The following is a 24,302-nucleotide window of genomic DNA, read 5'->3' on the forward strand; positions in this document are numbered from 1 at the left end:
TGCTTTCTCTTATGCTGATGGGCACTGGCCTGACCAGAACACATACCCCCAAGAAGTGCAGGTTTGGTGGGGCTTGTGGGGCTGGGCCCTGCGCCTGCTGCCCTGTCTGTCACACACACAAATGAGTGGTGGGGAGCCTGGGGCTCTGTGACCCCAGTGTGATGCCTCTCCTCCTCCTGGGCCATCTTTTTGTGCCCCGTTTCCCAGGCTCCTGGCTCCTCACAGGCCACAGCCCCTGACTAATGCCCCGCCAGGTGCGTACTACCTGAGTGCCAGGGGGGGCCCCACCTCCAAGCCCCTCTGGTCATCGGCCTGGGGCCCCCCTGGGGCACCTCCCTTCTCAGGGCAAGGCCTCCTCCCACTTGTGCTGCAGGCTTAGAACAAAAACTCTCCACAAGGTGCACAAGAATGCCGAGGTCAGCCCGTCCAGGCGCTCCACACACAGCCTGGGCCAGGAGACGGGAGGGAGGCAGCTGGGCCTCCTACCAGGGCCCAGCGAGCACGGAATGGCAAAGTTAGGGAAGAGCTGCCTGATGGTGGTTTAAAGACTTAATGCTGGGAGGTGGGGGGAGGGAGGCCACAGTGGAGGAAGAGGGGGAGAGATTGGGGGTGGAGGAGGGAGGGAGGGAGGGAAACAGAGGCTGGGAGGCCAAGAAACAAAAGCAGAGGAGGGGGAGGGAGGACCCGATGGAGAAAGGGGAGGGCGCTGTGCTGGGGACACCAAGAGCCCAAGGCCTGCGCCAGCCCCTGGGGGGCCCCAGCTTTACCCTCTGAGGCCCAGCAGGAGGCGGTCCCCACGTAGGCAGGGACCCAGGTCCCACAGCTCTGCCACTTCCTCTGTGGCTCACTGTGGTTCCTATAAACCATTCACACACTTGCTGAGTGACCCTCCACAGGTTATCCGACCCCATTAGGGCCTCAGGTTCCTCGTATTGGAAGGTTTCTTGGAAATTCTTGGGCATGTTGATCCTGGGCCCACCTGCCTATCATCCGGGGTCGCCTCCCCCAGATGTGACAGTACCCGCTGTCACCCCACACCTCTCCAAAGGGCTGTTCCCCCCGGGAGGCCCCTCAGGCGTCCTGCTCAGGGAGGAGGCGCAGGCCGGGAGCTCAGGTGGCCCTGGGACAGACAGCGGGGCTGAGCTCTCCGCCGTGAGGCCTGGGCTGGCAGGACAGGAACTGCTTTGAGGGAAGAACAGCAGCACCTGGTGGCCACCTGGCCAGGCTCTGCCCTCCACCACCAGGACACCTTTGCAAACCAGCTGCCCAGTCTTGGGATATCACCAAGCACCTCAGTATCACTTTGATGACTCTCTCTGAGGGCCTGTAGGCGTTGGGGCCAGCTCCCCGGGCCTCTGCAGGAGAACGGGCTTCCCCCAGGCCCCTTCATCCTGGCCTTGCACCGCCAAGCTCAGAGGTCAACTCAATGACTGCAGTCCTGCGCCTGAATCGCGGACTCACTCATCTTTACTGGACACCTGCTAGGTGCTGGGTGCTGGGCCTGGTTGTGGGGATACAGTAGGGACAAAATTAAGGCTCCCCTCAAGGAACTGCCCTTAGGGAGTTCACTCAGCCGCTGAAGCACCTGGTGTGGGGAGACAGGAGGTGGGTGCAGCATTGGGTTGGGTGGTGCTGGGACCCCAGGAGGTGGCTCAGGGCCCAGGGGACAAGAGGGGACAGCCTCACTCCTCAGTCTGGCATTCAGCTTCTTAGGCCCGTCACCGGCTGTAGTGTGTGTGTGTGTTGTGTGTGTGTGTTGGGTGTGCGCGCGCACGTGTGTGTATCTGGGTCTGTGCCCCTGGGTCCAAGGAGAAAGGAAGGCCCAGGTGTGGACAGGCTGTGAGGACACAGTCACAGGACTTCAACTTGTAGCAAGACCACCCTTGTTTCCTCTGTTGCCCTTCCTCACAGAGACTTAAAAATAAACCCTGCTCACATCCCCAGAAGGGAGGAGGAAGCGAAAGTTGGAGGTTCCCTGCACAGTCTCACTTCTGCCCTGCCCTCCAGGCCTCATGCCACTCAGCAGGGCTGAGGACGGGGTGGCCAAGGGGGAAGCGTGCGAGTCTGCTGCTCGTAGGATTCTCTCTCTGCCTCAGCTTCCGCTTTCCTCTGCGGGCAGATGGGCTGAGCCCGCCTCCAGGGGTCAGAGCCGCTGGGCTGCTGAGACAGCACCGCAAACCCACAAACCGCACAAGGGTCTGATACAAATGGCATCCAGCCACTTCTATTTACAGATAAGGAAACTGAGGCCCAGGGAGGGGAAGGGGCCAGCCCAAGGTCACACAGGGAGATGGCAAACCAAGGCCCGGAATGCAGGCCGCTGGCCCAGAAGCCCGTCCTCAGCCACACAGGGCCGACGGGACGGGGTCATGTCTGTGCTGGCTGCCCTCCGGCAACCTCTCTGCCCCTCTGCACTCCCCAACCCCAGTGGCTCTTCCCTACCTTGGGGCCTTTGCACAGGCTGACTCCTCTGCCAGGACTGCCCTTCCCTCTCACTGAGTGAATTTCCCCTCCTTCTGTAGGGTTCACTGCAGGCAGTGTCTCCTGGGAAGCATTCTCTAGCCTCTGGGGCAGGGCGAGGGCCTCTTCCACAGCTGAGAAGTCAGGTTCATTTGATGCGTGGACTTGGCTAGGCCATGGCACCCAGTGCTTTGGTCAAACACTAATGTAGATGATGCTGTGAGCTATTTTGTGGATGTGATTTAACTTTATAATCAGTTGACTTTAAGTAAAACAGATTACCCTCCTTAGTGTGGGGGGGTCTCATCCAATCCTATAAAGCCTTATGAGGAAAACACGTTTTCCAGAGATAAGGCATTCTGCGTCAAGACCACATCACAGGAATCCTGCCTGAGTTCCCAGCTGCCAGCCGGCCCAGCACGTTTCGGACTTGCCAGCCCCCACAGTCGCATGAGCCAATTCCCTAAAATAAATCTGTCCCCGTATACATATCCTACTAGTTCTTTTTCTCTAGAGAACCCTGATGCAATCAGCTGTCACATAATTGCATCTGTCTGTGGGTCATCTACTCCACCAGGTGGTCCACCCCAGGGGACAGTGACTGCGGGTGACCAGAATGGCCTGTGGGGTACCTGAGAGAACAACACCAGCATAGAGAAAGGGAAGGGAAGAGCTGGCAGTCACCAGGGGACCTAGAACGAATGAATGAATGAATGGAACCCAGGGGAAATCCTCATCTGAGTTCTACAGATGCTTGGCACTGCTCACCCCTGGACCAGCCTGACCGCCAGTCCTGCTCCACCCTGGGGGCTGGCCTCCCGCCGCACAGAGAAGGTTCCTGAGCTGGCAGCATGCCCAGGGGCTCAGCCTAGGAGCTCTGAGCTCTTCCCACCTGATGCACCCTTCCAGGCAGAACAGCTCCTCCCACAGACCTGTGGCAGCAGGGCCTTCCCCTCCCGCTCTCCCTGGCCTGGGGCACCGCCATCCATCCTGGGAGCTGCAGCTCTCCTTCACAGGTGGAGGGCTGAGGTGGGCCTGGCTGCTGTAGAGCGGCTACTGGGTGAGGCCTTGCCCTCCAGAGAGGTCATGGCGACCCCTGGACCCAAGGAGATGAGGGATGGCCTTCCCACGGCCAGAAGCACCATCTCTTCCCACTCTATCTGTGTGGCCTCAAAGTCTTCTAAGGACAGACATCCTGGCTCCACAGGGTTCAGCTAGCATTTGAGCCTGGCATTGTATTTTTCAAAATCTCCTCACTTGGAACCCTCCTCCACTGCTGGTGGGAATGTAAGCTAGTTCAACCATTGTGGAAAGCAATATGGAGGTTCCTCAAAAAATAAAAAATAGAAATACCATTTGACCCAGGAATTCCACTCCTAGGAATTTACCCAAAGAATACAAGTTCTCAGATTCAAAAAGACATATGCACCCCTATGTTTATCGCAGCGCGATTTACAATAGCCAAGACATGGAAGCAACCTAAGTGTCCATCAGTAGATGAATGGATAAAGAAGATGTGGTACATATACACAATGGAATATTATTCTGCCATAAGAAGAAAACAAATCCTACCATTTGCAACAACATGGATGGAGCTAGAGGGTATTATGCTCAGTGAAATAAGCCAGGTGGAGAAAGACAAGTACCAAATGATTCACTCATTTGTGGAGTATAACAACGAGTATAACAACGAAGCAAAACTGAAGGAACAAAACAGCAGCAGACTCACAGACTCCAAGAAGGGACTGGTGGTTACCAAAGGGGAGGGGCGTGGGAGGGCAGGTGGGGAGGGAGGGAGAAGGGGACTGAGGGGCATTATGTTTAGTACACATGGGGGATCACGGGGAGAACAGCATATCACAGAGAAGGGACATAGTGGATCTGTGGCATCTTACTACACTGATGGACAGTGACTGCACTGGGGTATGGGTGGGGACTTGATAATATGCGTAAATGTAGTAACCACAATGTTTTTCATGTGAAACATTCATAAGAGTGTATATCAATAACACCTTAATTAAAAATAAAAGTAAAATGAAAAAAAATTAAATGTACCACACACACACACACACACAAATATCCCCACTTGATTCTGATTCTCCAAATTAATTAGTCGGAGCTGGGAGGGCTCTCACAGTGACCTGGCGTGGGGGCAAATGGGGTGCCCTCCCCAAAGATGGGACCATGCACACCGGTGGGCTCCCTCCTGTCTCCCAGCCAGGGCTGCTCTGCCCAGCGCACACCTCCACGGGCGGTCCACACAGGAGCGGGGCCCCATTCACAGCCTTTTAGAACTGAGGACAATGGGTTCCGCTCTTGGAAACGTGGCCATGCCCCAAGCCTAACACCCTGGACGGCAGGAGCTGGTGCCCAAGGAATAGCAAAGGCGTGTCACGAGCTGCAGCCGGGCAGGGACCCTGAGCAAGCTGAGGCGGAGACCCTACGAGGAGGGAGCACACACTCCAGCTGTGGCTGGAGATGGACTGAGGCACCTTCAGGAGGGCGCAGGGGCCCTGGTCCCCTGCTTCTCACCTGGGGAGCCCTCGGTGACTACCCTGCTGTCCTGAGCTGAGCTGCGCGCTCTCTGACCCTCATGGCAATGAGCCCACCTACCCTAATGGAGCAGCAGCTGCACACGTCACCAGCGGCACATGCGGACGCGCCCGTCCACAGAGCAGCTCTGTCCATGCTGGGGTGGGAGGGATGTGGTGTCTCTGATCTGAGGTCAATGGGTCCCCAGAAACTGGGGGCCCTGGGTAGTCCTGCTGGGCAGATGCAGGTTTCTTCACATGCAGGAGGAAGGAGGGCTCTCCACTGCAGGGCAGTGGCTTCACTGGAGGCCCTGCACTCGGCCTCTTTGCCTGTGGACCTCAAGGCTGGTTTTCAACCCTTCATCAGCTGTTGCAGAAGGAATGCTGGGGACTGCGGAAACTGAGGCCCCGAGGTCCCTACCCCATAACGGGGACTCACCTGGGATGGCGTATCGGTCCATCTATGTCCTACACGGTGGCCACCCTACAAGTGCGGGCCCCCCCACCAGGGCGCTCACCCTCATGGTCTGGGGGCTGTGAGGGTGGGCACAATGGGTGTGGGAGCAAGGGATTTCTGCCTTCCAGCTCACCTGCAGGAGGCACCTTGAACTCTCAAGAGTTGGGCCTCCCAGCCACCCCTTGACCTCAGATGCTAAAATAGTCAGTCCGACATTCCACCCTGCTCAGAATGCCAGTCACTTCCATCTCTGCAGTCAAGTTCAAACACATCCCCAAGGACCTATAAGAACTCTCATGACTGGTCTCTGCCTACTTGGCAACTTCAGAGTGTGTTTTGCTTGTCCCCTTATACCTTCTGGACCCGCAGCTTTTTTCGTTTTCTTTAACAGCCCTTCCTGCATGCAGCCTTCTCACATGCTGTTCCCTGCGCCTGGGATGCTCTTCCTCATCTTTCAGCTGTCGAGTCAGCGTCACTCCCTCCCAAAGCCTCCCCGACTCTCTCCTACCTCCCCAACCAGGTCTGGTCCCCCAAGTTCTAAGCAGTTTTTCTTCCTGGACTTTATCAAACATTTCAATGATATATAGCTATTTGCTTACTATCCGGCTTCGCAGTTAGACCACAGCCTCAACAGGGGCAGAGAAGCAGTCTGTGTGTCCACCACTGCAGTCCTAGTAAAAGTGCACAGATGCAATGAATTCAAGTTGCCCTTTTGCGAAGACCCACATTCAAGGGCAAAGAAAAAGAAGGTCCCTTGCTGAGCCCTGGGTGGAAACCTCCCACCCTGCCCCCTTCCTTTCCCTCAGCTTCAGGACCAGTGCCAGTTCCCAGGGGAAAGGACAGTGGGCCTCATGTTTCCAGAAGGTTCCACTGTACCCCTCCAATTTGAGAAGCAAAAAGCCCATCTGTCAGCCATACAGCTACACCAGCCTAGACCCAGAGATCATCTGCTTAACGTAAGGAAAAGCCAAGCCTGGGCTTCCAAGCTCATGGGACAAAGATAAGCCTCACCAATGAAGGAACAGCAGAAGCATCAGACCCTGTTGGGGCTTGTCAGACCCTGTGATGAGCACACGCATTTGTGGCCCCCCAGGCAGCCCTGTGGGGTAGGGAACACCGTTTTCCGTTTTAGGGTTGTGTAAATTGAGGCGTGGAGTCCCCTGCAGGAAGAGTGGATCTGCCCAGGTCACCTCCCCACCCTGCCTGCTCTGGGTGGGGATGAGATTTCGGAGCCATCGTCTTCCCCAGAGCCGTCTCCCCGCAGAGGAGCCTGGTGCAGCCCTGGGGAACCCTCAGGGCTGCCGTCCCCCTGGCCCCGCCCGCCAGCCCCGCCCTCAGCCTCCCCTCCCGTTTCCGTGGCAACCCCTCCTCCGCTCTGCCCTGGTCCCTCATTCCCCTCTTCCTTTCCTCTTCCATCTCTCCCCTCTCCGCAGCCACGGCCCAGCCCCCCCTGTCATGTGCCTCTGGTCCCTCCCTTTCACTCTTTCATCTCCTTCAACGTTCTCTTGTCATCTCAGGAGACAGTTATCTTTCACTTAAAAAAAAAAAAAAAAAGGAAGAACAGGAAAAAAGCCCATTTCATCACCCCAGCTCTGCCAGCACAGACTCAGACCACCGGGCCACCTCCAAAGTCACACAGCCAGAGCCCAGAGGGGCGCCCCGGCCTGCCGCTAGCCAGGCTCTCCACACAGCTGGGGGGTGTCCAGGGGCTGAGGGCTCACGGGGAACCCCACAGGATGAGGCAAGGGCCTTGGGGTGAGGCAGACCCAGAATCCCTCATAACAGAGCTCCAGCAGGAACTGACGGCAGCTCGGGGAAGCCCTGCTGCCCCTCCAGGCACCCCCTCGCCCTGTGAGAATGAGACACGGCCTGGCCCCAGGCCGTGGCACCCAGTGGGTGCCCAGTGCCCTCTCAGTCCAAACGGGATGGTGAGACTGGTCCGTTCTTCCAAACACACTCTACCAGGATCTAATCGGCCCCAGAGAACAGGGAGGACCCGCTCTCTCCTACGCACGTCCCCGTCTCCGCCGCGTCAGGCAGAAGTAAGTGCTGGCAGCTCTTTCCAGTTTCCTTTTCACTATTGTTTACTGAGTTCTGTTATGGACCAGACACATGATAGGGACACGGGCAATTCAACTTTCATCTTACAAATGGGCAACCTGAGGCTTGGAAAAGTTACTTGTCCAAGTTACACAACTAGTAAAAGGTAAAGGTGGGACTTGAGCCATTACAATCACGTCACAGCTTTTTACTTCCCTTTTTCCTGTGTTCCCAGGAGGGGAGGGTCACACCAGCGCCTGGCCCTGCCAGCCTCCCCAACCCCTGCCTCCTACATGTCTGTGTTTAATCTGGAGTGATGAGAAACGGCAGGAGAAACAAAGGGATTTACCATAGAAAATAAAGCAGGCAGACTCCGGCTGTGGCCCCAGCATCTCAAAGTGAGAGAGAGAACAGGTGGGCTGGTGGAAAATGGTGTCAAATCCTCTGGGAGACAAAGGTCACGTGGAGCAGAAAGGGGCCCTGGACCTTCAGGAGCCCCACAGGCTCGTGGTGCACTGCTGGGCCCCGGAGGAGGCCCCGGGTATTGTTCCTCTAAGCCCTGGGACCCAAAGGCCCCTCAGAAAAGCTCCCGGCTTGTCCTGCCGGGCACGGCGGGCAAGGCCTGTCCCAGGGTCCGGGCCTGCTGAGCCCACAGAGGAGCTGATGATGTGACAGCTCTCCATCTGCCCGGGAAGGCCGCTTAGCACCGCAGGGCCTGAGGACGGAGAGCCGGGTTGTAGCAGAGGGTGAGTGGGAACGGAGAAGGCCAGCACCTGGCTCTGTGGACGAGCAGAGGGCCTGCACCCCACCTCTGCCGCTCATAAGCTGTGTGGCCCTTGGCCAGTTCCTCGGCCTCACTGGGACTGTTTCCTCATCTGAAGGATGGAGACAGTGAATGTATTGAGACATCCCTTCAGGTAAGGCTTGTACCTGATGAGATCACACAGACAGAGCATGGAACCCTGACATCAATACCCACTTTACAGAGGAGGGAACCGAGGCACAGAGGAGTTGAGGGACTTGCTGAAGTCACCAGACATACCAAAGAATAGGTGGAGTTGGGGTTTCTTTCTTGGGTCTAACACGGACACTTGTGCCTTTAAGGTAAAGGAGGGAAGTAACGAGTGATAACAAGACGGGGGTGCAGGAAGGATGGTTCCTGGGGGCCACTGCTCTTCTCCATATCATCAGCCACTCCCGAGCCAGGCTGGTCCTGGCTGCTGGTGGGACACAGAGATCCCCACCCTCAGCTGCCTCACGATTTGGTCAGGAAGACAAGACTAATACCCACGCGGCAAGGGAGCAAAGTACCAGACAGGAAACAAGCACTAAGTGTGCGGGGCACCACGGAAGGGGAAGCTTGCTTTTCTTTTTCATTCTAAACTTAAGGGATGGGAAACATTCTTCCATGCAAACCGGCCCTCGGGGAGGCAGCCAGACCCAGAGCCTGGGCTGCACTGTCCACCCACCCCTCATGGGCCTCAGTCTCCTCGCCTGTGGTGCGGGACGGTGGTTCCTGCTTGGCAGAGCTGCGAGGAGTCTCACAGAGCTCATGACCCGGTGAGCAGGGCCCTGGCGCTCGAGCCCACAAAGGTGGGGCCGAGGGGCTGGGGGGCCAAGTGCTGGAGAAGCTGGCCAGGAAGGCCCACCCAGCAGAGGCAGTGAGAGACGAGGAGGGCCCGCCCAGGCTGGAGAAGGGCCGCTGGGGGACAGAAGAGCAGGGGTGGGGAAGGTGCCGGGGGTGAGAACGGGCAGCACGTGTGGCCAGGCACATGGCCCTCTCCCTCCTTCCCAGCAGAGCCCCTGGCAGGGCTGCCTCCTGGAGCCGATGCCGTAATCAACATTTATTTTGCAGTCACCCACACACCCAACTTGAGGATGGATTTGTGCCAGGAGAGGAGTAAAGAGTGCCTCTCTCATTCATGTAAGCCTCCATGTATCTCCTGGCGGCAGGGACAGCTGGGGATACACTCGGGCTAATCGTGTACACACACAGACATCAGACACACGCCGTCCACACAGGCTATCGTCAGCGGCAAGCAGGACAGCGTGCAAACCCATTCTTGGTCACCCGACAAATGACACTTTTGTACAGTGAGTTAAGGGACAGGACCCACACACGCTTGAGGACCCCTGCCATCTAGCTGCGGTGGGGGAGCCCGCAATGCAGTCAGGAGATAAGAGGTTCAGGGGAGAGACTGGGGCAGAGAAGGCAGGAGAGGGGGAGGCTGGAGCCTCGGTATGGGGGTATCCCTGCGAGGCACTGTAGGGGGTGGTCTGTATATTACCAGGAGCTAACGGGGAGAGGCAGGAGGGCCCCTCATCTGCAGGCTGCAGGCGGTGGGAGGACTGGAGGGCAGGTCCCCAGAGAAGGTACCCGAGGGGCCAGCTTAGCCCGGAGTGGCTTTCCTCTCCTGTTTGGATCACCAAGGACGACATTCAGCACTTCAGACCTCAGCTGCCGAGTGGGGAGCTCTGGGCCATGCGTACCCAGGTGCTAAAATTCATGCATGTGGTTTGTGACCTAAGGGTCAAAATGATTTCAGCAGAGGTGACTGCAGGCAAATGCTTGGCTTTCACTAGAGGTGTTTATGGTCCCATTGGGGGTGTCCTCACCATTCTCGCTGCTGTGGGGACAGCTGTGGGCTCTGAGGCCCCTCAGGGAGTGCAGGGGGGGTGCCCCTGGGCGGAGGGCAGCAGGAGACTGGAGTCAGCAGGCCACTTCCTGGCTGTGTGGCCTTGGGCCAGTAGCTTCAACTCTCAGAGCCTCAGTTTCCTCAATTGTGAAATGGGGTCAACAGCTGCCTATACCACGGGACATCGGAGAAGATTAAATAATGGGAGTGACAGTACTTGGCATGGGGGCTGGCACTTGATAAATGGTCATCTCTTGCTTTTACCACTGCAGTATATGTACACACGCAATGTGACTCACCTAAGGCCCTGAAATATTTGGTATTCGTATTCTTATTATCACTAAAAATACCTCTTAAAGATCCCATGAAGAGTCGTAAGAGCATGACACTTAGAAAAACAGCTGCTATTTTGAGGGAGAAAAAGTAAACAAATCACGTGCAAGGGGAGAGGCTGGAAATGAAACTGGTCTCAGAGAAGGTTCTGCCTGAAAGTTCTCAGCCCACAAAGGAGGCCCTGGGCTGCCTGCGGTTGGGGGCTCCTGACCCCAGTGCCTGTCGGGCCAGGAGGGTCCCCTGGGCTCCTGGATCCAGAGAGGAGCCCTGGAGAGGTGGGAAGGCCTCTCCTGGTGGACCTGGTGTAGAGGCCCTTGCCACAGACGCTGGAATTTCACAACTCATCAAGGTGGTGCAGAAGACCAAATTCCTAAATGAATTACAGACCTGATTCCACTCACCAGAGTGCAGTCTCGCTCTGGGATCACTGGGCACTGCCTGTCTCTGACCAGCTCAATGACCCGCCTCCAGCACACAGCCTCGATGGGTCATGGCGTGATGGGGAGACTCTGAGAACGAGGCGAATGAGACCCCCCGTGCTGGTACCAACTCCTTGACACTGATGTGCCCAGGATGCCCCCAGGATGGGGGCCTAGAGCAAGGGTCCCCTTCCTCCCTGCACTGTGCAGGGACTGGCGGGGCAGTGTCCCAGCCGAGGAGCACACGGGGCTGCCTCCAGCGGGCGTGGGGGAGTCTTTCCTCCAAACGCCCCAGGCCCAGATCTGGGTGCCAAAGTGCAGGATGAAACACAAGTTCTTCTAGGACTCAGAAAGGCAGGGGAACGAACAAGGCCACTCATGAGGGCACAGCCCCCTTCAGTTTACAAAGCCCTTCCCAGGGGCGCTGCCACTGGACCCTCTCTGTTGGGTTCTGAGCTGGCCTCGCAGGGGTGGCACCCATGTGGGCAGTGCTCTTATTCCCATTTGACAGGCAAAATCCTGATGTTGGTGGATTGGATGGCTGTCCCAAGAGCTCCAGCGCCAGCCTGTGCCCACACCAGGTGCAATATCATTACCTGACTTAATACTGGCCACTCACTGTATGGCTGGTATTAGTGGCATCACACCCGTTCTACAAATAAGGAAATTAAGGCACAGAAAGGCCTTTAGAGCAGGGCCCCTGGTGCCTGCTGCCACGTGCAGGGCAGCATTTAGAAATTTTTATAGCAATTTGACATCGCTGTGACTTGCAGGCAGGGTTGATAAGGTATCGGTCTGTGAGGACCAGAAATCATAATAAATTAAAACATCAATTGAGAAGCACTATTTCAGAGCAGAGCCTTTGGAGTCTCAAGGCCTGAGTTCAAATCCCTCCTCTGCAACTTCCCATTGGTGTGACTATTTCTCCGTACTCAGGTGGGGTTGCGCACCACTGAGGGCACCTGCCTCAGGAGCTAAAATGTGCCAAGTGCTTGCAGCAGAGCCTGGCCCTGCCTGTTTGCTACTGGCAGCAGCACTCGATACCTTGCCTGGGGCCACATTGCTGGTTACCGGAGGGGCCTGTTCCCTGATGGCTGTCACTGGAGGGGACTGACCACCAGGTCCTCTGCCACTCTGGAACTGGAGGCGTGTCTGCCCCTGAACCTGTTCACAAATTCAGACCCTCATCCCCCTGCCAGGACCTGCCCCCTTTCATCTCCAGGCTGTGGTGCCTTAATGGAGCATGAGATGTTCTTGCCCAAACTGGAAAAACCTGACGGGCAGCCAGACCTGCCCTGGCAGGCACCAGGGCTGCCAGCAGGTGTCACGAGAGGCAGGCAGGGCCGGGAAGAGCAGCGGTGGCATTCCCTACCTGGCCATCTTGGATCCCTCCTGCAGGGATGGCACCTGCTCCCGGGCATCTCCATCCCTTCCCTAGACTGATCCCCGATGTCCTCAGAGAGCCACACTGTTACCCACAGCTCACCGTGACCCAGTCACCCGGACCCAGAGGGAAGACAGCCTCTTCCCAGCCTTTCAGAACCCCAGGCCCTCCTCCTCTGAAGCATGTGTCATCCATGAACTTGGACACAGTAGGTACTTGACGCGTCTGCTAAATAAACTACCTTTGGGGGCTTCAGCTCCACCTCCCCGAGGCACGTCCTCCACCTGAGCTCCAGTCACCACCAATAGGCTGCTCACTTGTCTTGATGTCCAGCTTGGTCCCCACCCGCTCCTGCTTGTGCCACGCTTTCCGTCAGGTGCTGACTCGTTCCTTCCTCCACAGCCGCAGCCTTCCTTGAGGAGGACACCACCCCTCCCTGCCATGCCCTGTTCCCTGGGGGCTCAGGGGATGGGGTCCTTCTTTGGACGGGGCTTTCTAATTTACATAGCACTTGGCTGTGCCCTGTGCTGCATCCATCCCACACCTGGTAAAGACAGATGCAATTCACACTTCAACAAACACTTATGAATTGCCTACAAGGGCCAGCTGTGCTGGGTGTGGCAGAGGAAGGAGATACACGGCTTGACCTTGGGAGGCTCCCACCAGCCAGACCTCCAGGCCTGGTGGCTTGTGCCAGCGAACTCTGGCCTGGACCCTTTGCTCCACATCACCCAAAGCCCCCAGTGTCCCCCCAGGTGTCCTATGCTTCCTGGGGCTCCTGGAGGTGCAGAGCCTGCCCTTTCCCCTGTGCTCTGAGGAGGTGCAAAGGGGCTTCCAGACCTGCAGCCTGAGACCCACCCTCTGCAGGGAAGACACGGGTCCCCAGGCCTCAGGCCCAGCGTCTGCATCATGCCTGCAGGGCCCCATTTCTTGCCTTCTCTCCACCCCAACAGGGAGTCAGTTCCCACATCATCCTGGAACCCCGCTCTCTGTCCCCTCCACTGAAGCTAACTGTCCTCTCGAAGGTCACAGGTAGGCCTTTCCAAACAGAGGCTTGATTCGGGGCTCCCCCTGAGCCAGAAGCAGATCTGCTGCCCTCCCCGGCTCTAAGCCACCTACTGCTGCCCTCCATTCCTGCTCCCTTGGCCTCCTTCATCCCAGTGGCCTCTGCTCAGGCCTTGGCCTCTGCTTTCCTGTCCTGGGGGGCTCCCTCGGAGAAGTCTTCCTCCCATGGCCTCGACTCCCACCTCTGCTGATGTCACCAGACCTACACTTCTGTCCCAGCCCTGCAACGATTCCTACACGTCAAACCTTCTATCAATCATCACCGGTCTAAACTCCAAGGACTGCTGGCCATCCACACCTTCTGGCCTCCCTTCCACTGTTGCAGTTTTCCAGTCTCCTCTCAAGGACCCTGGGTCCATCTGATACTGTGCCCCTCGCCCTGGCGGACGGGGACATGCTCGCGACTGTGGTGCTGTGTGTGAACCTGACCTTCTTCCTTGCACCCTGCCTCCATATGTGTTCCCACACTTCCGCCTGCCAGGAAGGCCAGGCTCTCACAGAGGAGGGAGGTTTGGGGGATCTGTGTCCACCTCTGATCTTCACCCTCGCATCAAAGCCCACCCTGGGGCCGGGCAGAAAGGCAGAATGTCCCCGGGGCCATGTCCGATGCCTGCAGGCCTTTAGCCAACCGCCCTTGGTGACCAGGGCAGGATTTCTCAACAAGAGCTGCCTGACCTGGGGTGCACGGCTCCCTCTCGTCTGGTGGAGACCCTTCCCCAGCACCCTCCCCTCTCAAAGTGGGAGCCTGGAGAAAGGCATCCACACTGATTTTTAACACATTCAGAGCAACAGAGAAAAATGAAAACATTCACATTCTCCCCGCTCAAATAAACCGACTTCTCCACCGGTCCCATCCCTTGGATATAGAAGCACTATTCAAAAACAAAAAGAAAAAAGGAAAAAAGGAAAAAAAAAGGAACTGAATAGAAAAGCAAAAGGGGGAAAAAGAGAGGGAGCAGAGAGTGATCCCCCCGAGGGAGACGGAAAGGCAGGCAGAGAAGGGGGGAGAGCAGAGACACAAAGGGAGAGAAAGACAGGAGCTTTGAAAGGGAGAATGTTCCAGCGGCGGATGCAGCGCCAGGCAGAGAGGAGCGCTTGAAAGGAGCGGGCGAGGCAGTGACCCTCCTTCACAGGAGGCGCCAGTCACAGTGACAAGACAGACCCTTTCTTCTCTCCTTCTCTCCTTTCTGGGCAGAAAGGGAAGGAGGGGGAGGCTGAGAACTGCAAGTTAATTCCTAAAAACACAAAGAAATAAATTCATTTCCACTGGAGGAGCATCAAAGAGCCGCTTTAAAGGCTTCCCCCAAAACTCAGTACCCCTCTCGGGGTGCAGGGGCAAGGCCGGCGGCCATCAGCTTCCTTTCAGGGCCGGTGGGCCCTGGCCGCAGCTTCCTCCCGTTCAGGCGGGGCCGCAGGTGACCCCATGCGCAGCCCTCCCGGCGCTGCCCCGGCTGGGAGCCAGGAGCCCAAGTAGGAAGGAGCGCAGTGGCGGGGCCTGGAGGAAGGCAGCCCAGAGGCCAGCGCGGGCTGCGTCCACTCACTTTCCAGTACCTGAGGATGGGTGATGCTCTAATGGGCCTGGGATGGGGTGTCCTCCCCAGGGACTGCTCCAAGGAAGCCTGGCTGCCTGCTCAGGCCGGGCCCCCATTCCAGGAGGGTGAGAGGGTGGGTGAGTCCTTTTCAATGGCTGCCAACTGTTGGGTCAGTGTCCTTACAAGGCAGGGGCCTCTGTGGACACTGAGGTTTGTCGTCACGTCACAGATCACCAGTTTTCTGAGTTAGCCAAGACCCCAAGGCGGCACAATATACAGGGTCTCCGGGGAACCCCGCAGGCCTGGATTTGGACTGCTGTCCTTTCCTCCTTCCCGCAGTCAGACGTTAGTCATGGCCGGGCCCGGCGCTAAGCTCCTGGGCAAAGCTGTGTACTGCCCGTGTGCGGCCCTCAGCCTAGTGACTGAACGTCTCCGGCATGTCCCTCGGAGACCACAGGTGAATGTCCCTGGTTCCCCGCTTCTTTGTCTGTCTGTCTTTTGCTCCTCCTCTCTTCCGGTACTCAGTGAGTCACAATAAAACCTGAAATGGGGTCACCTTAATGCAGAGGTTTCTTTTTCCTTTTGATCATCTAAAGGCTGGACAATGAGAAATGCCTGGGAACAGAGAAGCTGATGGAGGAAGACTGATTGGTTTATTGATTGATTGACTGAGCAAGTCTCAACCTTACTCGTCTATTGAGCAATCTGTCCTTGTGAGCTCAGTGGCGGGGGGTTGGGATCATAAAGTGACAAGGACCAATCTGAGGCTTTGAGACGCTCGAGGCTAAACTGGGTGGGGTGGGGTGGGGTGCACCTCAGATCTGGGAAAGAATACCCTTCCTTTGCTGACTTCATCTGGGAAAGGCTGTTGTTATTGGATGAGGCCCGGAAGGGCCTCCAAACTCCAACAGGGAAGCCAAAAAAAGAGGCACTTGGAATATGCAAGGGAGTGCAGGTCGGAAATTTCATCGAACGATCTAGAGCGTATCATCATTCCTGTCAATCCCGCAACGGCAAATTCCAATGATATTCATTGAGCACCTCCTATGTGGCAGCCAGCTGCTGTGCACCCCTAGGGAGAGAGTAGGAAACCAGACCCAGCCCTGCCTGCAAGAACTCGCAGGGGAGGGGCAGGGGAGGGGCGGCAGGCAAGAAAACAGGAGAGTACAAGAACCGGGACTGTGGGGGCCTGAGGGGGCCTGAGGAGGTGGGGGTCAGGGAAGCCTTTCCAGAGGAGGTGGCATGCAATTATTTTAATGCATAACAATGAACTAAATTTTCATTTGTTCTGAAAAAGCTTTAAAGAATTTCACTGGTGAGACTATCCCAAAGTCTAGGGAAGAAAAATAGAATTGATAATGAACTAACAGAGATTGGATCTTTGGGTGTATTGGCAAGAATCAGAATCGGACGCAGGGAAAACTAAGCCACCGAGAAGAATGAACTCAGTGCTAGCTAGGCTCAGGGGTGAACAGCATTTATACTGCAGATTTAATCCCAAATTGAGATAGAGCGATATTAACAGGGAAAGCAAGGATATGGAAGCAACAGATAATGTCCAAAATTGCTAAATCAAGAAGCAAATCAAGGATAAACATGTTGTTGCAGATGTGAATAACAGCAAGGAAAAAGTAAAAGAATCGAAAACAGTTCTGGGTCTGGAAGGCTGGAGTCTCTCAAGGGAGGTGGGCGGGGCCTGCTGCTTTATCATCATCCTTCTTTGATATTTTTAAAAAGATGCATATGGATTATTTTGATAAAAAAATGAAATGAAAAGCAAATAGGCAAAAAGGGCTGGCAAAAAAAGTTACTGTTAAATTAAATTGTGATTGCTCTTGGGTCCTTGCAGTACTTGGCTGAGAAACGGAAAGGACACCACGCTTATGGGCTTAAGAGAAGAGAAATTTCTTTGAGAAAGAACAGAATTCAGTGGGCTCCTGTCCAAGTAACACAATCAAGGGGAACAGAATGGAGAGAAAGTTCCTTGGGGGAAGAAGCCTGCAGAATATCGGCATGAGGCTTTAACAAGATGGGAAACGCCGGGGACCCCTCCCTGGGAGAGAAGGGAACCCCGGGGTGGGTATTAGCACGGCCTATTTAGGTGAGGGCAGCATGATCTCCGTGCAGGGAGAGTGGAGCACGCCAGTCTGAGCCCTGGGACCCATCGTTATGCCCCAGCCCGAGCTTAGGCATCCCAGCCACTGGTCGTTCTCACCAGCCACTTCTGCTGTATGTCCTGGTCTTTTCTAGGCCTTTTGAACTTGAAACACATAACAGCAACACCCCACTTGTCCAGCGGTCTTTTCCCTGGCAACCTCAAATTCACTCAAGAATAGAGAACTGCAGACTCTACCAAGGAGCTCAGACGGCCCAGCAGTAAATCTGATGGGGGTGCCTCCACAGGGGGCCTTCGGCGTCACAGTCACTTCCCACCACGGGACGGAACCCCTCACTCGCGGCCTTTTGACCATCTGGCTTCCCAGCCCACAGCAGACGCAAGCTGTACATCAGGAGGAGCAGGGAGGTGGCAGGGGTGCCACGGCTGGAGGCTGTGACAGCTGATGGCGAGAGTGCAGCACGAAAACTACTAGACGGCAGCCCGGGGCCATGCAGGGCAGGGCGAGCGACTTCAATACCTAAACTTGCGACCACGGCTCAGTCATCAAGAAAGGTCACATCGTATTTGAGGACATTCAGTATTCTCAGTCTAGCACTCAGGAGCGCAGGTGCTGGGTCCAGAGCTGAGGTTGGGCGACACCACCTCGTAGCTCACCCGGTCCTGGAGCAAGCGCAGCAAAGGCATCAGCTCTGCCTGGTCTCCTGGGGGGCGGGGACGTCACCATAGGGCAGAAGGTGCAGGAACCCAGAGTTGGGTCAGAGGGGCTGGGCTCTGGTCCAGTTCTGCCTAAGGCGTGGACCTGGACATAGACTCAGCCTCTCAGACTCTGATCCACTCTAAGAAGAGAACCCCTGCCCAACCAGGCAGGCCTGCTGTGGATCACGTGAAATAATCATAGGCAGCTGAAACATTTTATAAAGATAATGCAATGTTAGTAAAGCCATCTCTTTTTCTGGGTGGCTGGACAGGACATTCCATGACTCATGCAGGGGTAGAGGACACAGGAGATACCCTCAACTGTACCCTCTGCCTTAGGTCTTTTATAGACACAATGTAGCAATTATCAGGCCAGTTTCAAAACCATGCAAACTTAACTTGACCAGACTCAATCAGACATTCTACAAGACAGCTGGCCAGCCTGGACTCTTTCTAGACACACAAAGCAGGGGGACTTTTCTATAGTAAAAGAAGCTAAAGAAACATAATAACCACATGCAATGCATGAGCCTTTTTGAATCAGGAAAAGAGCCTAAAAAACATTTTTGGAGGACAATTGGGGTTGCATGAGTAGGACTGTATACTAGGTATTATTGAATCATGTAATTTCTTAGGAATGATGATAGCGTTGCAGTAACCCAGGGAAAAGTCCTTGCTCCTAAAATAACTGCCCAAGTGTTTAGGGGTGAGGCATCATGGGACCTGTAACTCACTTTCAAACGGTTCAGCAAAACCAACTGAAAGAGGACAAGGTAAGGCAAATGTGGCAAAACAAACACTCAACCGGTGAATCTACACAAAGGTTCTTAGCTTTTCTATTAGGCTTCACATTTTCAAAATAAAACGTTGCGAGGAAACAGAGCATGCAGGTGAGCTGTGACTTGTTCCCTGCATTTGCTGGGTCCACCTTTGGTTCGTTACTCAACCCGCCCAACACAGGAAGTAATGTGCTCGTGACGCACGGATGGGAAGCTGCTGTGCTTCCCAGTCTGCATGGCACACAGAAAATGACATTGGACCGCACACTGGGGGACACAGGCAAGGCTGTTCAAAACCAGCCATGGCCACCGGCTGCTCTGGTCCTGCCCAGCCCCACTCACTGCCTGAGGGCTGAGGGCCAGTCAGTACCTGGGTAGAGCTCAGCCCTGCCCCGCCACCCGCATCTTCAAGCACAGATCCTGGTATGCCACACTTGAAGGTCAGGGAACAGGGTCCAGAGAGTGAGGATCCGGAGGCTGAAGATGCTCTAACAGCCACAATCACCAGCAGCTGCTGGAGATCACGTCAGCTACAATGTTCCAGGGCAGCCTTTGTTCATCCTAGCCAGCAGGGGTGAAGGCCCCAAACGCCGGGCTCTGCTGCCTATAGTTAATCACTGGTACTCACTGGTGATCAGGCCTCAGTTCCCACTCTGCTGGTCCCTTCCGGTTCTCCAGAGACCCCATCTCTGCTTAGCGCTCCCTTAGCTCATTCTGGCCAGAGGCTTGGGGCTGATGGCACAAGGCAGCCGTCAACAGAGAAAAGTCCCAGTATGTTCCTGCTGCCGACGAGACCAGACACCTTCCTAAAGAGCTCACCTGGGATTCCCAGATACGTGGCCCTCGGGGAGCCAACACAAACACCAGGAGGGGCTCACCCTGAGACTCTTGTAATTTTTAAAAGCCCGTTGGGTGGTTCAAATGTGCAGCAGGGTTGAGTACCACCTCCTAAGGTAAGGGACTGAGTCAGAGCTGAGCGGGCCAGGCCTGCTTCCCAAAGCCCTCTCCCCACAGCCAGTCCCAGTTTCTGCTTTCTGCCGGTGCTCTGAGCCACCCCTTCCTCGTACCGTTCCTCTCCTCTCCACCTTCCCAGACCTCCTGCATTCTTCCAGGCATGGCTTGTGTCACTGCGGCAACCCGAGGCTGCCTGCCTCTCCAGGACAGGCCCTTGGAGGCCACCCGAGGGTCTGGATGCCGTTTTCAGGCATCAGAAAGCCAGAGGAGGCATTTAGACCAGGAAGTATAGTGACCAGGTGGCTGTTCTAAAAACTCTCTGGTTACTGTGCGGAGAGGGTGTGGAGGGCTGGGCCAGGCCGTGGCCCGCCGGGCTTACCTGCTGCACCTTCACATGCCCCGCCCCCAGCCCTAGGCCTCTGGAATCCAGGTGACCACCAGGGCTCAGGCAGGACCACCAGGAAGCACATGCCGGCGTTCTTTGCACTGGGGCAGGAGGGCTGACAGCTGAGTCGGGGGAGGACACTGTGAGGGCCGAATGCTAACAATGAGCATTCATTGCAGGCTCCCAGGGGACAGAGACCATCTGGACCAGCCAGGGGCTGAGGGAGGGACGGCCCTGGTCGGGGAAGGTGCTCGTCCGAGCCCCTTCAGGGAGGCCTTGGAAATGCGAGGGGCATGCTGGCCCGAGGCCCTCAGAGGGGCATCATGGTCAAACGGGCGCCCGACGAGCAGGTGGGAGACATTACAATGCCGACACGGGAGGGGACAAAAGCGATGGGAAGGGGCAGAGAAGCGGTAGTGGGGTCTTGGGGAGGGCAGCAAGGGCGCAGGGGAAGAAGGCATGGAGGAGCCATGGAGGGTCGGAGGGTCTCCGAGTTTTCCGAGGTTACAAAGGGGGAAATGGGGCAGAGAAGAAAAAGCTGGTGCGGAGGCCACTCCAACCCTCGAGAAAAGCTGCTCGCGCGGCAGGGTGCGCGGAGGGTGGATCGGCACCTGCAGCCAGTGGGCATGTAGAGCCTGTGTCACCAAAGAGAAGCCCAGTGTTGGCACCCCAATGCGTCAGGCCCTCGCAGGCCGGGCTGCCCCGCGTGGGCCCCTGCAGATTCCATCAGCATGGCTGCTGCCATCTTGGATTCCAACTCATTTTCTTTCATGGGCCGCGTTTTCCTTTTGCACCAGGCCCCTTAAATCATGCAGCTGGTCCTGGCTGACCTTTTTAGAGGGCATTTTTGCTAGGAAGGCAGTGGGCCAGCTCCAGCTGCTGCTCCTATTTGCTAACCAAATACGCGTCCGGGCGTTGTTGACTCAGCCACTAGGTATTAGCAAAAACAGGGTTTCCCACCCCGGCAAAGAGCCAGGCGGACTCAGGCGAGCTGTGTGAGGAGCTGTGCGGCTCTGCCACGCACTAGGCCGTGTGGGCCTGACCTGTCCCTGCGTGCAAGAAGTATGGGCTGTGCTGAGGCCGGAAAGCCAGCCTGCTGCACAAACGGGGGCTGAGGGAGGCCTCAGAAACTACATCCTGGAGCAGCTGGGCTCCCCTGTGTGGAGTGGAGATGCCAGTTCTGTGGGAACCCAGGGGTCGAAGCAGGAAGCTTCAGCTCATCACTGACACCCTGCAGTCAGGGAGCCCAAGTGTTTGGGTCCAAAACCATGGCTTTGTGTTGTGGCCCTCACACCATTCAAGGGACGACCATGTGGTCACTGACTCTCAAAATAAAGTGGCCAGGTGGGTCCTCCAAATACCAAGACCATAGGCCTGCACACTCCCCCCAAGCAGTGCCCCCCTTCTCTGCGTCAGGGTGCAGGTCAGGGATGCCCGAATCCCAACACTACACCGACCTCTCCCTCCTGCCAGGACCCCTTCCACCTGCTGTTGGGGTCTGCAGCCCTGGTATCTGCTCCTTCCTGGAGCCCCCACCATCTGGCCTCCTTCTCTGACGGAGCAGAGGAACCCCGGCAGCAGCATTCCCAAGGGCTTACGTTTAGGTGATCAAAACTGCTTCGGCCCCGCCTAGGGAGTGACTTGGAGGAGCCAAGTCCTCATGGCACCAGGTGCACAAAGGAAACGCACCTGCAGGCCAAACCCGAGGTGGCTGGAACCTGGGCACCCCACCCATGGCCAGAACAAACCCAGGTTCAGCAGGCCTGGGAGGGTATCTTGGGCTTAAAGGTAGCAGGAGGGCGAGCAGTCCTCTTAGGAAGGTGCAGGAGAACGAGCCAGTGAGGCGGGAGGCCAGGCCTCCCTCACTGCTAGGGAGGCCCTCCAGGAACTGAATTAATCAGCAGGAAACTGAGGGCTGTTTCCTGACAACCCCACCACCATCACCACCACCACGGGCACAGAACACACACACACACACACACACACACACACGAGCTCGGAAACAGGGAGGGCAGCCGGCAACTTCCTGCAGACCCACAATGCAATCCACTTTTTCATATAACAGAGACAAAACAACACAAAGAACCCTCCCTTCCCCAAGAGCAGACAGTGAGCCCTTGGGGTGTATTGTCTCATTTCTAGCTTGCCTGAAATCCTTCCAGGAGGTACGTCATTCCCGTTTCCTAAACTCGGAGGTGAGGAGGAGGAAAGGTGGTGGATCAAAGACGCCAACTGGTCGCACCCGAGTCTCCACAGCCAGGCCTGGCTGCACTCCAAAGGCCACCTCTTCAACCAACTCACTCCACCCTGGACGAACCAATCCCTCCCACAGGCCCCACGAGCAGGGTTTAAATGAATCCTATGGGACAAGTGGAAGGGCTCAAAATAGAGGGGTCAGCTGGAGTGCATAACCCCCTTCTGCATAAACTGGCCTCTTGGGATTTGGAGGGGTGGGGCGTAATTCTTTCCACCTCTTCCCCAACTTTTCTCGTACTTTCTACCTCTTAGACTTAGGAGCATACCTCCCACTGCAAACGCTCACCACATTTAACATGCCCAGTGCTTCTCAAAGTCTACAGTGGATGATGAGTTTTATTTGAATCCCTGGAAGGACTAAACCTTACAGGCAGCTCCTGGTCCTACGACCTGCCACACTAGGTCGATACAACCACACTGGTCCACACCCTGTTCAAGGTGCAGCTGCAGAGCATCCACCTGGTTGTTGTCATGGCAACGTCAAACTATTAACGTTTCCAAACCTCAATCTCAATTTCTCTCGACTAACATGGTGCACAACAGCATTAGTCCATGACCTGTCCTTCTGTGTGGCACTGGCCTAAGTATGTATGACAGTGTTTATAAATTTAAGAATTTTAAGTCCAGATGTATATCTTTCCTCTTAGATGAAACTTTTATGCACAGGTAAGAGAGCCTCAAGTTTACCCTATTAATATTTCAAACATGCATTTTTGATGGCCACTTTTTGGGTTATTTAATTTCCTATGGTTGTCTCGCCTGTGTCTTTTCTCTCTTAAAAACAGAAAATAATACATTTAAGTTTCTTAAGTGTTCTTGGAATTGACATTCAACTACACGTGGCCTGCTGAGCTCCATGGAGCTGAGGTCTGAAGAGAATGTTCTGTCAATGACAAATTCCCAAGAGCTCAGTACAGAGCACAAAATTTGCAGCACTTCGCCACATTCATAACCAAGTTCATAGCTCTGCTGGGTCTCTCCAGATGGGCTTTGGTTTATAGCAGCCTGAGCCATTTGTAGGTTTAATGGCGGAAGAAAAAGGCCACTCTAACAGTTCATGGTTGGCCCATGTTGGCCCAAACAAGACTAGAACCACTGGAAGGTATTTTAAGATGCAGACCTATGAGTCCTACCCAGACCCAGTGGATGTGGGGTTGGACAGAGGTAAATGCATTTTAACGAGCTTTCCAAGAGGGAATAACAAATGATGCGGCCACTGAAGATGCCTCTCGCTACATAAGAACCAGGAGAGATGAGGTGTGACCTGTGGCTCCCAAGATTTGGTCTTGGGGAAGTAAAACAAGCCCAACAAACAAAACCAGTTGGCTTTATTCTCCTGGGACAAGTGCTGGGGAAAGCCCTGGCACAGAGGCTCCCGGGGAAGAGATATAGTTAGTTCATTGAAGGTGGCTTCTCATTCTCCACTCAGTTGGGCCTGGCACATAGTAACCACTCAACTAATGTCAGCTGTTGTTTATAGACAAGGACATTGAAGCTCAGAAGGCTTGTGCTTTGCTGAGTCAAGTTCTTGGCAAAACCAAGACAGGCCCTGGAACTCAAGCCTCTTTGCTCTGTGCCTCAGTTTCCTTACCTACAAAATGGAGATAATAGTTGTTATGCAAATTAAATGAGGGAATGGTTTTGTAAATGCATTAGCTTGGCCTCTAGGAAGCACTCGATAAATAATAAGTGTCCATATAATCTTTATGATCAATTTTGAAAGTCCCAGAATGACATAACATCTGTTTCCGTTTGAGCCAGAGTTTGTTTATTCTATGTGGACATTAGCATAAATGCCCTGGTGATGCTGAACAGCCAGAATGGCTCCTACGCCTTAGTGGGACTTTCTGGTTGGACCAGAAGAGCTTACCCTGCAATTACACCGCCTCACAACACACACCTGGCCTGTGCTTGCTCCTGAAGAGACCAGCTGGCGGAAGCTCTCTGCAAACACGTCCCTGGGCCAAGCCCCTCTGAGAGGTTTCCCAGCAGGCACTCAGCCAGCACATTTATTATGTCCATAATATGCCAGGCCAGGCATGGGGCTGGGCATTGGGAAATAAAATAGCAATAAGCAGAGCAGAGCCTTCCCATGCCATAAGCTTTTAAAACTATAAAGTGGGTATAAATTGCTTTTTTTAATTAAAAATTTCTATCATAAAATTAATAAAATCACCCACTGTAAAGAGTTTGAAAAGGATGGAAGAGAAAAAAATTAATACTCGTTTTCACCCTAACCCAACCACCACTTCTTGC

General features: G+C 55.3%; 1 protein-coding gene across 13 annotated transcripts in view; it reads right to left on the bottom strand.

The window, feature by feature from the left end:
- Positions 1-24,302, bottom strand: part of ZNF710 (zinc finger protein 710) — a 62,597-nt gene that overhangs the window by 14,096 nt on the left and 24,199 nt on the right. The window contains exon 1 of one of the 13 annotated variants that reach the window (XM_037000682.2): positions 12,502-12,851. The exons of the other annotated variants lie outside the window; for them this stretch is intronic. The gene's annotated coding sequence lies outside the window, so the exon portion shown is untranslated. Of the gene's footprint in view, positions 1-12,501; positions 12,852-24,302 lie in introns of those variants that run through there. 13 annotated transcript variants of the gene reach the window in all.

Source organism: Manis javanica, chromosome 18 (genome assembly GCF_040802235.1).
Source record: "Manis javanica isolate MJ-LG chromosome 18, MJ_LKY, whole genome shotgun sequence".
Taxonomy (NCBI): Eukaryota; Metazoa; Chordata; class Mammalia; order Pholidota; family Manidae; genus Manis; species Manis javanica.